This window comes from Bubalus bubalis, chromosome 24, assembly GCF_019923935.1.
Source record: "Bubalus bubalis isolate 160015118507 breed Murrah chromosome 24, NDDB_SH_1, whole genome shotgun sequence".
NCBI classification, from domain to species: domain Eukaryota; kingdom Metazoa; phylum Chordata; class Mammalia; order Artiodactyla; family Bovidae; genus Bubalus; species Bubalus bubalis.
In genome coordinates, this window is record NC_059180.1 from 7,750,264 (window position 1) to 7,766,775 (window position 16,512).

The 16,512-nt window shown below is 54.8% G+C and overlaps 1 long non-coding RNA gene across 1 annotated transcript; it reads right to left on the reverse strand.

Annotated features, from left to right (window-relative positions):
* Nucleotides 1-894: 894 nt before the first annotated feature.
* LOC123331586 lies at nucleotides 895-4,753 on the reverse strand. The gene is made up of 2 exons (XR_006548302.2): nucleotides 4,178-4,753; nucleotides 895-3,173 (listed from the first exon to the last, which is right to left on the reverse strand). It is a non-coding gene; the product is annotated as an uncharacterized LOC123331586 (long non-coding RNA).
* Between the last annotated feature and the right edge of the window lie 11,759 nt (nucleotides 4,754-16,512).

A 16,512-nucleotide genomic window follows, 5' to 3' on the forward strand; every position in this document is an offset into this window, starting at 1 on the left:
CTGGGAAGATCCCACATGCTGTGGAGCAGCTGAGCCCATGCGCCACAGCTACTGAGGTCTCTGTGCCTGGAGCCTGTGCTTCGCTACAGTGTTGAGTGTCAGTGGCATCTCAGTAAAACTGGAAAATGAATAAATAAAAACGCACCCATACCGGATTCCTCAAAAAATTAACCAGCAATCACACTTCTACCCCATGGACTGTAGCCCACCAAGCTCCTCTGTCCATGGAATTCTCCAGGCAAGAATACTGGAGTGGGTTGCCATTTCCTTCTCCAGGGGATCTTCCAAACCCAGGGACTGAACCTGGGTCGCCTGCATTGCAGGCAGACTCTTTACCGACTGAGCCACAGGGAAGACCTCTGGATATATCCAAAGGAAGTGAAAACCGGGTTTTGAAGAGATATTTGCATACTCTTGTTCATTGCAGTTTTTTTCCCCAACAGCCAAGAGGTAGAAGCAATCTAAGTGTCCACTGATGGATAGATGAATAAGGTGGTCTCTACACATACAGTGGAATATTATTCAGCCTTTAATAAGAAGAAAATTCAGGGACTTTCCTGGTGGCCCAGTGGCTAAGACTCTGCACTCCTCCAGGTTTGATCCCTGGCCAGAGAACTAGATCCCACCCGCCACAACTAAAGATCCTGCATGCTGCAACTAAGCCCCAGTGCAGCCGGATAAATAAATAAAAACAAATATTAAAATAAAAAGTTGAAAAAAGGAGAAGGAAATCCAGCAGCTGCTACAGCATGAACTAAGCTGGAGGACATTACGCTCAGTGAAATAAACCAGTCACAAAAGACGCGTGCTCTATGGTTCCACTGCCGTCTGATGTTTAGTGCAGTCGGTCTCAGAAATAGGAAGTAGAACAGCGGTTGCCAGGGCTCTAGCCTCATGGAGGGAGAATGGGGTGTTTGTCGTTTAATGGGTATAGAGTTTCAGTCTTGCAAGATGATAAACTTCGGAAGATGTGTCTCACAAGGACGTGAATGTATTTAGCAGCATTGAGCTGTGCCTCTAAAAATGGTTACGGTGATTTACTTCATGTTACTTTTTTTTTTTAACCACATCAAAAAATGCAAATATCCCTCAACTTTATATGCATTTCTGTGGCTGTAAAAATATTCAAAAAAGGATTTTATAACCTAGTTTTGAAAGTTCTCCGGGTTCCAGGAACTCATTTGACTTGCTGCTAACCTTGATTTCTCCACAAACATCGTCCACTCTTAGGAATCTTGGGAATCCTTCCCAAGTGAGAAGATGTGACCTACCGATTGTTTTCACCCACGGTGACACATCCTAAAATGCTAAATTTGTGAAGCTGACACAACACTGGGTGTAGAAGATATTTAAAGAAACATTTACCATTTTTAAAACTGGGGGAGGGACTTCCCTGGTGGTCCAGTGGCTAAGACTCCGTGTTCCCAGTGCAGGGGGCCTGGGTTCAAGCCCTGGTTGGGGAATTAGATCCCACTATGCTGCAACTACGGCCTGGTGCAGCCAAACAAATAAACACGTAGTTTTAAAAATTGGGGAGCTTATGTATTTTGAAGCCAGTGACCTTCCCCTCCCCCAGACCTAAGGACTGGAGGCCCCTGGAGGACTGGAGGCCCCACAGGGTCTCCCAGGGAAGCTGTCCCTGCTCAGGGGAGAGGCCTCCCCTTCTGTCCTCCCTGATCCCAGTGCCAAATCTTGGCTGGGCCCCAAGAGAGGACTTCTTTGAGGAGACAGACCCCAGGAGGAAAGGGCAGGGTGGTATTACTGTGAGTCAGAAAGTCAGAGAAGTGGATCAGAGGGAGAAGCAAGGTGTGGGGAGGAAGCTGGGCGGAGGTGCTGAGGGAGGAAGGGCAGCCCTCCCCCAGAGGTCAGGGGGTGCCCAGCTGGGGCCCCACAAAGGCTGGGTGCAGAGCTCTGGACTGAGCCCAGGGCCCCAGGGAGCCCTGGCCGGCTCCAGACCGAGGGACGGCAGAGTGCCACGAGGTCTGGACAGGCCAGTTGTGAGATGCCTGGAGGAGGCAGGCCAAGAGGCATTCACAGGCCGGTCAGGTTCTATTCCCAGCTCCCCCCTGCCCCACCCCATTTAGACAGAGAGCATTAAATACAATTTTAAAACCGAGACCCACAGTTAAGAGTGTGGGCCCTGAGCCAGATCCCCGAGTTCAAATCCCAGCTCCGTTACTGATAGGGACAGAATGAAGGGAAAAAACAGGTGATTGAAAGGTGATTAAATAGTTAATCCCACTAGGGGACTATAAGTAGAAAGATATGGGAGACCCCTGTAAGTTAATGATTACCCGAGAAAGCAGTTTGCTTAACCACAAAACCAATCAGGCTTGTTTAGCAACAAAACCATGCCATGGGACATGCCCCAGAACAGTTTAACAATGGCGGCATGAGCCCCCCTCCTGCCCGGTGAGCTCAGTGAGCTGATGATCTCGGACATGCTCTCTGCACACATGAAAAACAGCAATCTGTGGACCTCGCTTGACCATGTAGGGACAAGAAGACTCCCCTGCTCCATCTGGAGGAGGAACCGATGATGAAAGCATGACGTCTGCTCCAGAAAGACAAAGAAGGTCTTCTCCCCTCCTCACGTTTCCTTTGATTATAAAACTGCAGCCCCACTGAGTTCTTGGGGCGCGGCATCTCTGGCCCACCTGCGTGTAGGCCTCACAAGTGTCCTAGTCTAATAAGTCACTTCTTATCTACCACTTTGCTCTCGCCGAATTCTTCGCTGCACTGAGACATAAAGCCATATGGTACCAGGGCTCTTCGGAGCCCCCCTGGAATGACACCAATCGGTTTCACGACCACAATAAGACCTGCTGTGTGACTATGGGCAAGTAACTCAGCCTCTCTGGGCCTCATTTGCCTAAGTTGTAAAGTGGAGCGATGGTGGGGCAACCCCTCCATAGCGTGGCTGTGAGTAGAGCCTGCTGATGTCAGCAGAGCTCAAGAGGCACTTTTCAGTGCTGAGAACTTCAGGAACATTCTCATTCGTCTTCGCTGGAGCCAGGCTCTGCTCCCATCATCCCCTTCATACGGGTAAGGAAGCCACAGACGGAAGGGCTGGTGTCAGTCCGCTTTGTAGACAAGGCCCTGCAGAGGCGCTGCGATGAAGCTGCCCTCTCCTAGCACAGCTTCACCCTCCCTGGAGGACAGAGAAACAGACCCTGCTCAGAGAGAAAGAGAAACAGAAGCAGAGAGACAGGAAGTCAGAGAGAGAAACTGCGGAGACAGAGGGAAGGTTCTAGACCCCAACTGAGGTGGGGGCAGAGTTAAGGGGAATGTGGCCCCCCGATTCACCCCAGGGACCCCTTGTGTGTGTGGGGGAGAGGTTGCAGGTCCCTCGGGGTGCCCCAAGGTGGCCGGCAGAGTGGCCTTGAGCAGAAGCCTAGAGCAGGCACGCAGCGCTGCCCACTGTCCCCGAGGTGCCCTGTGAGCATGGGGCCCCAACAGTGGCCAAGCGGGGCAGCCAGAAGGGAGCCCAGAGGTGCCCATTCTCTGAGGCCTCCCCAGAGCTGCAGTCACTTAAGCCCCTCAGCTCCAGCCCACTGCCCCTTCCCAAAGCGGGAAACTGAGGTAAGGCAAGTGAAAAACCAGGAGTCCTAGGTTTTGAAAGGGGAAGGTTGGGAATCCAGAGTCTTGGGTCTAGATCTCTGCCCCAGCCTCTCGGATCCACCCAAGGCACCTCCTACCCATAGAGGGTGATGTTCCAAGTGGGCTTCCTGGAAGAGGTGATACCAGGCTGGACTTGAAGGATCAGGGCTAGAGTGGGGCGGAGGTGGGGGACAAGGGTACAGGCATCGTCCTCAGGCACCCCCTGAGCAGAGATGGCCCCGGACTGGGGAGGGGATGGTGTGATTCCCAGGAGACCCTGGTCTCCAGACCCCTGGCTGAGCGTCTCCCAGCTCCGGGGGGAGGAGGATGACAGGGGACTCGGCATGAGCCCAGAGCAGCAGCCGCAGCCAGAACATAAACCTGTCAAGGCTTCTGGCGCCACCGCCTCCCGGCTCCAGCTCGGGACAGGCCCTGGCTGGGCTGACAGGAACCAGAAGCCCTGGAGCCACGGTGGGGTGGGGGCTTTTGGGGGGGCTGTGGGGGAGACAGGACATGGAGGCAGCTCCCGGATCTCAGCCTGACTCCTGCCCAGGGGGCTCCAGCCCACCCTTCGCACCTGCTCAGAGGGTGCCCCTCCACTGCTGCAGACACCAACTTCTCTGCTTTCACGGCATCACAGCTTCTGGTCCTCTGTGGGTGTTTCCAATCCAAGCTCCAACTGCTCGCCACAGGGCAGGCTGATAAATCGAGAGGAAGAGTTGTTGGGGCATGAAATAGCAACTTTATTTGGAAAGCCGGCGGACGGAGAAGATGGGAGACTAGTGTCTCAAGGACCACCTTCCCCACGTTAGAATTCAGGCTTCTCGTACTAAGAGGGGAAGGGGAAAGTCCCGGTTCCGGCCAGACTCCAGAGGGGATGTGTTCATTTCTTCCTCCCCTGCTGCCATTCACAGGTGGGCCTGGTCAGGCTCTGTCCCGTGAGCTAATCTAAGGTATTTTAGCTTAACACTCGTTACCTGTGGCAGAGTTCCCAGAGGTGGTTCATTATGTATAATACAAGCTTACAGGTGGGATTTCATTTGGTGGTCCAGTGGCTAAAATTCTGCACTCCTAATGCAGTGGGCCTGGTATTCGATTCCTGGTCATGGAACTAGAGCCCTAACTAAAGATGCCACCAGCAGCAACTAAGACTCAGCATAAGTAAATAAATATTAAAAAAAAAAAACAAAACTTATGGGCAATAGTGATTAACTTGTAACAGAACATGAAGGTCCTTCCCTCTTACCTGGGCACTTGGGACCCTGGCCTCTGGGTGCCCTCAACTCACCAGGGTCCCCCCTGCCCTAGCCGCCCCCAGCAGGACCCCCACTGTCCCTCCCAGCATCTCTGCTTCTGCTCAGTCTGGTGCCTTCTGTGTGACTGACCGCTCCCTCCCCTGCTGGACACCACCCGTGTCTCTCTGGACTGTGCCTGAGTGAGGGGCCGCCAGGCTGACAGCGCCCAGTACTGGGGGGCCAGGCCTCCCAGCTCCTTGGGGCAGAGGCCTCTGTATGTTCCCTGATGACACACAGTGGCAGCCACCTGCAGAATAAACGCGGGCTCCTTTTCTTATAGTAAAACGCACACATCTTAAGTGAACAGCTTGATGGAGTTTTACACATGCGTACACCTGGGTAGGGCTTCCCTGGTGGCTCAGTGGTTAAGAATCCGCCTGCCAATGCAGGAGACCTGGGTTCAGTCCCTGGGTCGGGAAGATCCCTTGGAGGAGGGCATGGCAACCCACTCCAGTATTCTTGCCTGGAGAATCCCATAGACAGGGGAGCTTTTCGGGCTACAGTCCATGGGGTCGCAAAGAGTCAGACACGACGGAGCGACTAAACAACAACAACCACATCTGGGTCATGCAGATGGAGAGCTAGGTCACTTGCACCCCCAGCAAGCTTGCTCGTGCCCCAGTCCGGGGACAACCTCTACCCCAAGTCCATCACCCGCTGTTATTCTTGCCTGCTTCTCATCTCCCTGTGGAGGGGATCACACAGCGTGGATTCCTCTGCTTCAGGCTTCTCTTGATCAGTGTGATAACATCCAGGACAGTCACCCACAGGGCTGCCTGGGTCGACCATCCATGCTCTTGTCATAGCTGAATAGCCTTCCACGGTGGGGACGGAGCCCCCATAATGCCCTTCGCCCGTGGACAGACATCTGTCCTCTGTATTGTGTCCAGTTTGGACCTGTTACGAACAAGACTGCTGTGAGTGTTCTCAGACCTGACTTCTGTTGGAGGAGGGCATGTGTTTCTCTCTACAGAGGAAATACCGTCAGCAGAACTGCTGGGTCCTAGGGGAGACATCAGAACACTAGGTCCCAGCCTGGTCAGTCCTTACCGTCCCTCTGCAGGCATGTCACACCTGTCCCCACCCTCTCCCCAGTGGGCACACTGGGTGACTCCCCTTCCTCCTTTCAGCAGCCCAGTAGCTGAAACTCTTGACTCTTTGGTCTTATTTGGGAGAGCTGGACAGCTGTCCTGACCTCACTGCCCCCACCCCCGTGGGCCCAGGGGCCCCTCTCACAGCAGAAGGGCCCACAGGGTTGGTCAGCAAGCTGAGAGCCCTTTCCCCCATGAGAGCACAGAACTTTCTTCCTGCACCGGGAGCGCTTCCCATGGCACTCTGGGACCATCTACTTGGGGTGTGTCCCTCTGTCTTGGCCACTTTGTTCCCATAGGACAGGGGCTGTGGCCAAGGTGTTCCTGTCCCCGGAGCCCAGCACACAGCCCGGGGAGGATGACAGCAGGCGAGGATGCATGGAAAGGTGGGATGGGAGAGGGCAGACTGAGATGAATGTCCCCACCCTGGGCACTGAGCCTGGAGATTTAGGCTTAAGGTCCAGTCTGCCTGCAGCTTTTAATTTCTGGGGGCCCTGCTGCAGCCTTGGCGTCCCTCTGGGGTCCAGGCGGGATTGAGAACCTACCCTTCCCTTCATCCCCGCCAACTAAGACTTAGACTCAAGGCAGGCCAGCTGGGGACAACCACAGCCACATCGGCCAGCCTCCCCAGGCCCCAGGGGTCCACGTCCCGAACAGCTCAGGCTGGACCACGTCCACGGTGGGAAGAGAAGGGGTCTCCTGCCCTGTCGAGGCCCTTCTCTGACATTCTCAGAGACTCCTCAGGGGGCTGGTGGCTGGACCAGGGAAGGTGGGTAAGCTGTGGTCAGGCTCTGTGAGCAGAGGTGCCATTGCCCGTCCCGCCCTTGGCCCTGAGCCCAGACCCAGGTTCCTCTCTTCCCAGAACTTCATCCCCCTGAGTGGTGTTACGTGCTTTGGCCTCATTAACCTCCTGAACCTTCCAGAAAGGAGTGGAAACATCCTCCCACTGAGGAAGCTGGGGGTGGGAGTGGGAGAAGGGCAGGGGACCACCCTGGCTGTAGCCCAGATCAGAGGCAGGGACCAGGGCGGGGCTGGGCACCCCTGCCTCCCCACCAAGGGCCCTGTGGCCCCCTCCTTTCCCCTCCAACAGAGTTCTAAGACCCCTCCGGGTCCCATGGCCAGCTGGTGGCACTTACCACACCCCTGTCTATTCATCTGTAAAATAATGCTAATCATGGGATTGCCCCAAGGATGTGAGGTTCACATTCGTGAATTATCCAGTCCAGTTCCTGGTGCCTAGTAGGTGCCAGACAAGGATCCTTGGCATCTCTGTGCCCTCTGCATGTGGCCCTCGCTGGGTTGGGCTGGAGTGACTGGGTGGGGTGGAGGGATTGAGGAGGGAGCGGTCTGAGTCTCCTGGTCTCTGTTTCTGCTGCCTTCGGTCTCTCTCAGCCTCTATCCTACCCAGGATGCATGAAGAGGCAGTTTGAGGGCAGCCAGGAGATATTCTTGGAGTCCTTGAGGTTCAGCATGGACAATGAAGTTGCCATGGAAGGAAGTCACAGGCGGTCACAAGAAGGTGACATCTGAGGTGGGCTTGAAGGACCAGGGGATGTTGGCTCCAGGTAGAGGGGCAGAGAGGTGGGAACAGCAGCAGGAGAGTGAAGGAACAGCATTTGTGAGCCCTCGCACTGCCAGAATGACACGGAACCCCAGGGCCGACTCTGGGCACTCAGCAGGCAACACCGTGTCCCCAGCAGCTCTGCAGAAGTCCCCAGGGCCAATGGGGGGCAGCCTGCATCTCAGCCTGGGGCCAGTCAGGGGGTCTCAGGAGGACCATGCCCTCAGCCTGGACTACCTTCCTAGGAGGGACCTCCCAACAGGACCCTTAAGAGACCTCCTTTCTCAGGTCACACCCTTGCATCTTGGTGCCCCAGGTGGAAACGTCCCCAGGGAGCTTAGGCTGACGGAGGTCTTCAGACCCTTCCATGTGAACCAGCATTCCCAGTGGAGCACCTGATCCATGCCAAAGAGAGGGAGTGCCAAAACACACTTGTGGGGAATAGGGGGCACAACAGTTCAGTGGGGCCACCTGGGCTCCTACTGCAGGGGAGAGCTGGGTGTCTGGAGAGGAACCAGGGTGCGGAGATGGGGGGCTGGGAGGTTGCAAAGGGCGTCCAGGGAGGGCCCCTGGGGTCCCCTGCATACCTGCCGGTTGGAGTGATGGGCCATGAACTGTTCCCACCCCTGACACACCTTGTCTTTCTCACTCTTCTTTTGGCTTCAATTTTGCCCTTTTCCCCTACTGAGCCCAGACCTGGAACAGAAGCCCATTTTCTGATTTTATCTTGTGTTTATTGGGAAATGGTCGTGCCCATCTCCGGGCCAGCTCAGATGGCTTCCCCCCAGGAAGTGAGGGAGTTCCCATGGCTTATCAGAGTTAAAAATAGAGACAAGTGATGCAGTGAGAGGCAGAGAAAGGTAAGAGTGGGGGATACAGGGAGAGAGACAGAAAAATGGGGACAGAAGGGCAGGGATACAGCAGGTCCTCTGCCCTCATCTGTTCGTCCGTCCATCAGGCTGACGTCAGAGGCCCTGGGCCCCACTGGGTGTCGCTTCATGGCTCAAGGCCATTGTCCCCGAGTCTGTGTTCCCCAGGTTTGTGCACCCGAGAGCTGGAGCTCTGAGTGGGCTGGTGCGGTCATTGTCACCCCACCGCCCCTGCTCCCGGCAACAGTGTAGGCGCCTCCGCCCCATGACGGCCTCCTCGTCATCCCTGTGCAAGTCGAGCCCCTGCTGATGCAGGACTGGCCTTGAGGGCCGGGACTGGAGCTGGTGACTGCCTGCTGAGTGTAGGAGGGGATGAATGAGCGAATGAGTGAACAAGGAGGGACTGAGTGACCCGAGGACCTTACCGCTCATCTCTTCCATCCGTTATATGTATGAGAGAACTGAGGGGGGGTCAGACAGGGCGCCAGGGCTGGGGCTGGGGCAGGACACTCCTCGGAGTGCCACGCAGGGCTCTCCCTGAGGGCAGGTCTCACAACACGGCTCTGGGGCTCACGCTCCCTCTCTGCTCTGTCGGGATCCCGGTCGGCAGCTCTATGGGCCAGCCACCCTGGCTCATGACGCCTTCCCCTCCAGCCCAGTTCTGGACTCCCAGGCCCCAGAAGAGCCCAGGAAAGCCAGCCCAGGCACGGCTGAGGTTCCAGTGAGAGCCTGGGGTGGGGTTCCGGGTGTGTAGGGGGACACCCTACCCACACCGTGCTGAGCTCTCAACCACCCACGGCTGGGCTCTGGGCTCAGGAGCTGGCTGAGACTTCATGGCCGGGCTGTGCCTGTCACAGAAAGTGGTGCCTGTCCCCCGTGGGGGCCTATGGTCTGGGACAGCGGTTGATCGGGGTCTTCTCCAGAACTCGGCTTGGGGGCTGGAGGCCCAGGGAACCACGAGGGGGTTGGGGGCCGGGGCACAGCTCTAGGTTTGGCTGTGGGGTAACGTGGTGGTCTGAGGTCCTCTGGGACATCCATCCAGTCAGAGACAGCCAGGACCCCTGACCTTCCCGACTCAGGGGTCGGTCAGTTCCCGCAGATACCTGTCTGCACGCCCCTCACCCTGGCCTCAGGCAGCCCTCCATCTAGGACAGGACTTTGTGGCCCCTTTCTCCAGTCTGGAGACCAAAGGAGGGGACGGGTCTGATTCCACAGGATTGGCACAAAGTCGGTCTGTGCCGCTCGGTGATGTTGTGATATAATAAGAACTGTATACTTGGTCTTTGTCCTGGCTCCTGGGACAGAGCTCTTAAAACTTTGGAATTTTCTGAGTGCCGGGGTGAGAGGAGCATATTTTGTTATGCATAAGGAGCCCCTGTCAACCATCCCTCAGTTTATGCTAATGAGGTAACTCTGGGTGGGCCCCTAGAGTGCTTTAATTTTTTTTTTTTTATCTTGGAGCTTGCAGGATCTTAGTTCTCAGACCAGGCATCCAACCCGCACCCTCAGCTGCAAAATCACAGAGCCCTAACCACTGGGTTTCCTTGGTGGCTCAGACTGGAAAGAATTCGCCTGCAATGCGGGAGACCTGGCTTCGATCTCTGGGTTGGAAAGATCCCCTGGAGGAGGGCATGGCAACCCACTCCAGTATTCTTGCCTGGAGAATCCCATGGACAGAGGAGCCTGGTGGGCTACAGTCCATGGGGTCACAGAGAGTCGGACACGACTCAGCACGCACAGGCACTGGACCACCAGGGCAGTCCCCCTAGATGGCTTTAAGATGGAAGCAATCATGTGACCAAAGGGCTGGGAGTCTCAGCCCTACTCCCGGTGGACCACACCATCCAGACCCCTCTGCCCTCCAGCCGCATGATCAGAAGGCCAGAGGGGGAAGACCAGAGTATTTAATCCCTCTACCTACAGCCCCCTGTCCCTGCCGGGCAGACCCTTCCCGTGGCTCCTGCTCACTGGCCCTGGAAACCCCACCAGTCCTTCAGGGACAGCAGTGTTTATGTCCCCATCGGTGCCCTGGGTCCCCTTGATTTGCTGCCCACACCCTTGTAAATGCTCGTGGTTGCCCCATTAGACAGTGTGCCATCTGTTTCCTGCAGTGCCCGACCCATGCCGGGTGATGGTGGAGAGCACGGCCTCACAGTTACCCAGCTCAACCCCCGCTTTTACATAAGGGGGAAACTGAGGCCCACAGAGGGCAAGTGATCCGTCCAGGGTCACCCAGCCCCAGGGTCGGGGCTCATGGCTGCTCTGGAAAGGCCAAGGCTTTGCTCGGCAGAGGCTGGAATTCCTTGTGCCCCTCCCCTCCCAGCCCCTCCCAGGCTGGTCACGTGTGCATTTCCTCCCCACCAGGAGCCGGATGTGTCTGCAGAGGCTTAATAAACCCATTAGGGCTGTTTGCACCACCCGGACACAGACACCCGGACACCTGGGCACCCAGCCAGCGCCCTCTTCCCTGCCCGGTGCCCCGTAGCAAGGGGCGTCTCCTGGCCTCCTCGCTGTCCCTCACCCCACCCTCCAGCTGTCCCCACCCTGCCCACCCAGCAGTCACTGTGGCTTCCAGGCCTTTGTACGCTCGGTTGCTCCTGCCTGGGTCCCTTTCTTGGGGTCACCTGGCACAGTGTGGCCCCTTCTCCAGGAAGCCCTCTGCTCTGGCTCCCAGACCTCTGCGTTCCCTCCACCTCTTGTGCTGGCTGGTTGCCCTCTCCTGTTGAAGGAGGAAACAGACAGAACAGGCTCCATCTTGAAAGCAGGACTCCATCTTGGGCCGGGCCGTGGACTTTGCGCTCTATGCCAAGTATCTATGGAAACAACATACCAACTGGAAAACCAGACCCCCCTGGATGGAAGAGCCCCAGGGCTTGTACCTAGACTCTCTGTTGCCTAAAAGAATACCCTAATTATCTGTGTAACTGAATAGAATCATAAATTCTATTATGCTTACTGGGGTATGCTGCTGCTGCTGCTGCTGCTAAGTCGTGCCAGTCGTGTCCAACTCTGTGCGACCCCATAGACAACAGCCCATCAGGCTCCCCCGTCCCTGGGATTCTCCAGGCAAGAACACTGGAGTGGGTTGCCATTTCCTTCTCCAATGCGTGAAAGTGGAAAGTGAAAGTGAAGTCACTCAGTCGTGTCCGACTCTTAGCGACCCCATGGACTGCAGCCCACCAGGCTCCTCCGTCCATGGGATTTCCCAGGCAAGAGTACTGGAGTGGGGTGCCATTGCCTTCTCCAACTGGGGTATGACCACAGGCCTATTGATAATTGTCCGCTGTTAACTACTTAGGCTTAAGGCATATGAATCAGGGTTAACTTTGATTGTATCTTTCTTTTCCTTTGTTCAGACTAGTTTCAGGGAATCTGGGGAGGTGGGTTTGGGCACGTACACTTAGGGTATATAAAGTTTTCAGAAAAACTGGTCGGGGTCCTTGGCTAAGAGGAGACTCTGCCTTGGGCCCACCGGTGTAATAACCTGCACTCCACTATCTGCATTGTCTTTCTGAGTGAGTTTGTTTCCCAGAAAGCATGGCTACAACATTTGGTGCATGGGTTGGGAAACTCCTCACTTTGAGAAGACAAGTCCCATTTGGGACTACTCCGAGGCCTTGAGGCTCGAATCTTCTAGAGGGGGGAAGGTGCCTCGCCCTTCTGAAAGGATTCTGCTTCTCAATGCCCGGACCTTTCATGTTAGCAGGTAGTGGACGGCAGCAGGGGAACTGAGCGCTCAGGTGAGGAGGAACCCACCCGGTAGGGTGGAAGAGGGGGCCTGATCACCCCCCTGGGAGGGATTAGAAGGGGCACAGACCCACAGGAGCCTGGAATAGGCAGGTGGCAGCAATTGCTTGGTACACAGGTTGATGAGCGTGTTAGGGCTTAGGAAGGAAATTTGTGAAGGTCATTTAGGAGGTGGTGTCCACACCGTCTTGGGGAAAATTATTACCAAGCAATTGCCAGGGCATTTTTAGGAGAAGAAACTTGGATTTGTGTGCTCATATTCTGCCCTCCCCAAGGAGGTGTCCCATCTGCTATGAAATTCTCGACCCCCTCGGAATTGTCAGGCTAGAAGGAGGGGGATACATAAGTGAGTACGAATTGGCTTTTCCGGAGATGGCCTGGGACGTGGGATATTTAACCCATCTGTATTTTCATCCACACCTGATCAAGCCCACCAAGGCAGAATGGACTTTAAAAGTTAAGGGAGAAACAGTCTTGGATCACGTGGTGTTCTGGTTTAGCTGTGCTGACAGGTGAAGACACGCCGATCCCCCTTCTCCCTCTGGGATCTGGCAGGTAAGGCTCTTCTCACCCCAGTTAGGAAGGAGGCAGAATGGCAATTTAAGTGTCACTGAGGGGAAATATCAGAAGTACATAGGGTACTGAGAACTTCGTAGACAGAACAAAAAGGGAAAGTAGAAGATCTGAGAAGGTAAGCAAGATGAGGGGAAGTGAATCTAAGGCAACCGTATTGGAGTGCATGATTAAAAATTTTAAGAAGGGATTAGGAGGAGACTGTGGGGTGAAGATGAAGCCTAACCGCCTCCACATACTCTGTGAGGTCGAATGGCCCCCTGTGGGAGTAGGATGGCCACCAGAGAACACCATGAACTCAAAAATAGTGGACGCAGTCTATACAGTAGGCACAGGAGAGCCAGGACATCCGGATCAATATCCATATACTGACTCATGTCTAGGGTTAGCTCAAGACCCTCCTACTTGGACAAGGTTCTGTATCCAGAAGGGAAAGGGAAAAACATTAATGGCACAAAAATTGACTGATGATAAAAAAGGAAATTCTACAGGATTTGGACGGGGATGACCTGACCCCTCCCCCATACTGGATAATGACGCGCCTGCCTCCCAGTGCCCCACCAGGACCGGAGGCCGCCTTAATGCCCGATCCAGGGCCAGGTGAAGTTCCTGCCCTGCTTTCCCACCAGCTCTCCCGGAGTTCGCAGAGCCGCCACCTCGGCAGGCTCCAATCCCAGCAATGGAGACCTCTGGTCAATGCCCCCAGAATTCCACCTCAGCTGGACCTCCTAGATTGTATCCACCTCTCCCGGTGAGTACTGATGGAAGGGGGAAGAAAACACAGCAATTAGACAGAGGCTGGGCTCCGCCAAGGAACAAGGGGAAAGAACCCTACTGCAGATGCCCCTCAGAGGGTACAACAGCCTCCAGTTCAGGACGCATAGGGCACTACCGTCCGCCCCCTGTAGCCTATTATTATCAGCCATTTTCCTCTATGGATATATTAAACTGGCAGAGACACGCTCCACCGTACTCGGGGGAGCCACAAGCCACGATTAGGCTAATGGAGACTATTTTTCAAACCCACCGCCCTACATAGGATGACACAATCCAACTACTAGGCTCCCTTTTCAGCACTGAGGACAGACACAGGATCCTAACTGAGGCCAGAAAATGGTTAAGAGAAGTGGCACCTGAGGGTACTGCAAACCCACAGTGGTGGGCAGAACTAGCCACCCCCGATGAGAGGCCCGACTGGGACTGTAACACAGAGGAAGGGAGGGGCCACCTGAGAGATATCGGGTGGCTATTTTACAAGGTCTCAAAACAGGGGCCCAAAAAGCTATGAGTATCGCAAAACCCTCCGAAGTGATTCAAAGGGAAAGCAAATCACCCTCTGAGTTCTGCGAAGGACTGTGCGAGGCCTATAGACTTTATACGCCAATAGACCCAGCCCCCGGAGAAGGTAATGGCACCCCACTCCAGTACTCTTGCCTGGAAAATCCCATGGATGGAGAAACCTGGTGGACTGCAGTCCGTGAGGTCGCTAAGAGTTGGACGCGACTGAGCGACTTCACTTTCACTTTTCACTTTCATGCATTGGAGAAGGAAATGGCAACCCACTCCAATGTTCTTGCCTGGAGAATCCCAGGGATGGGGGGGCCTGGGGGGCTGCCGTCTCTGGGGTCGCACAGAGTCAGACACGACTGAAGCGACTTAGCAGCAGCAGCAGCAGACCCAGCCAGAGGCTGCTGGGTCTGCAGCCTTTGTGTCTCTAGCCTACCCTGAAAATGTCAGATGGGGGGACACCAAGTGACTCATGAGTTTTTATACATCCCCGAATGCCCAGTAGCTTTGTTAGGAAGAGACTTGCTGTCTAAATTGGGGGCACAAGTGGCCTTTCCCCCCACGAAAGACCCACTGTTCGAGTGGGCTCAACCACCTCTTTACTCTTCCTCTCAGTAACCCCTCAAGATGAATGGAGGTTGCCCGATCTCCGGGAAGGGAAACCAGACGGGCTAAACAGTCAAGCGAGAGAGTTAACTCAACAATTCCCTGAGGTCTGGGTGGAAAACAACCCCCACCCCCACCCCGCCCAGGCTTGCAAAACAAGTCCCACTGGTAATAGAACTCAGACCCAGTAAAATTATGTCAGCACCCGCCTTGGGCCTGCCAGACCTTGCTAAGCTGTTGACCTTGCTAAGAGTGACCTTGTAGTCACTCTTTACGTGACTGAAAGGGGCAAGGTGGCTACGGGAGTGTTGTCCCAGACTATGGGGACATGGGACAGACCAGTGGCTTATCTCTAATCAGCTGGACAGTGTTGCCACTGGGTGGCTGGGAGGCTTACGGGCAGTTGCTGCAGTTGCCTTACTGGTCCAGGGGGCAGCCAAACTGACTTTGGGCCAAAATTCATTCATAAAAGTCCTGCATGAGGTCAACACTCTCCTGCGAGGGGACCCCCATAAATGGCTGTCGACATCCCGGATTACCCAATACCAGGGACTGTCATGTGAGAACCCCCATGTTACTACTGAGCCTTGTCAGGCCCTGAATCCGGCCACTCACCTTCCTGTGGGAGAAGGTGGGCCCTCACACGATTGCAAGGAAATACGCCAGCAGGCCTGACTTGAGAGACCAGCCAATCCCACACCCAGATTGGGTCCTGTACACCAAGGGCACCAGCCTGGTGAGACAAGGACAGTGACTGTCGGGATTTGCAGTCATCAGGAAAGAAACCATCGTTGAGGCTAGCTCTCTGCCATCACACTGGTCCGTTCAATGGGCCAAACTATATGCTCTAATCCAGGCCCTCCAGCTGTCCAAAGGTAAGAAGACAAACATTTACACAGACTCCAGGTATGCTTTTGCCACACTACAGGGCTCTGTATAAGGAGAGAGGCCTTTGATAGTGAATGAAAAAGATATTAAAAATAAGGAAGAAATTAAGACCCTATAAGATGCTGCCTGGAAACTAGAAAGGGTTGCAGTCATACACCGCTGAGGACGTCAAAAAGAGGATAACCTCAGGGCTCGGGGAACAGACTGGCAGATAAGACCGCTAAACCAGCAGCCGAGGGCTTGGGGGTGACGAGTGAAGCCCCTATTAAAGCTCTCATATTGGCGGAGCTACCTGAGCTAACGCTAGACTTTCCAAATACACTGAAGCCCAAAACCAACTAGCCAAAGCAGAAGGGGCCATCAAGACTGAAAAGGGATGGTGGGAATTGCCAAGTGGCAAATTATGGGTACCGGAGGAGCTGACACCGACTCTGGTAAGCCAAACACACCAAGCGACCCATCTGGGCCATGATAAACTGGAAGAGCTAATTTGAAAATATTTCTCGGTTCCCCGCCTCTCCTCCCCATGCAGGACAGAATCTCAGAACTGCACCGCCTGCTCACAGGTCAATGCTGCCTCTCGGCACAGACAGGAACCTCCGGGGATTCAGCTAAAAGGCTCGCTGCCCTTTGAACACCTGGAAGTGGACTTCCCTGAAATGAAACCTCACCGACACTACCATTACCTGCTGATCATGGTATGTACGTTCTCGGGATGGGTAGAAGCTTTTCCTACCCCGACTGAAAGAGCATCAAAAGTAGCCTGGTGCCTGCTTAGCGAGATAGTTCCCAGATTTGGATTTCCTACCAGCATTGGATCAGACAATGGCCCGGCTTTCATAGCTGATTTAGTATAACAAGTAAGCAAAACTTTAAACATCAAGTGGAAATTACATACAGCATATAGGCCCCAGAGCTCCGGGATGGTGGAAGGAACCAACCGGACACTTAAAGAGACACTCTCCAAGTGGATCTTAGAGACTGACTGTTCCTGG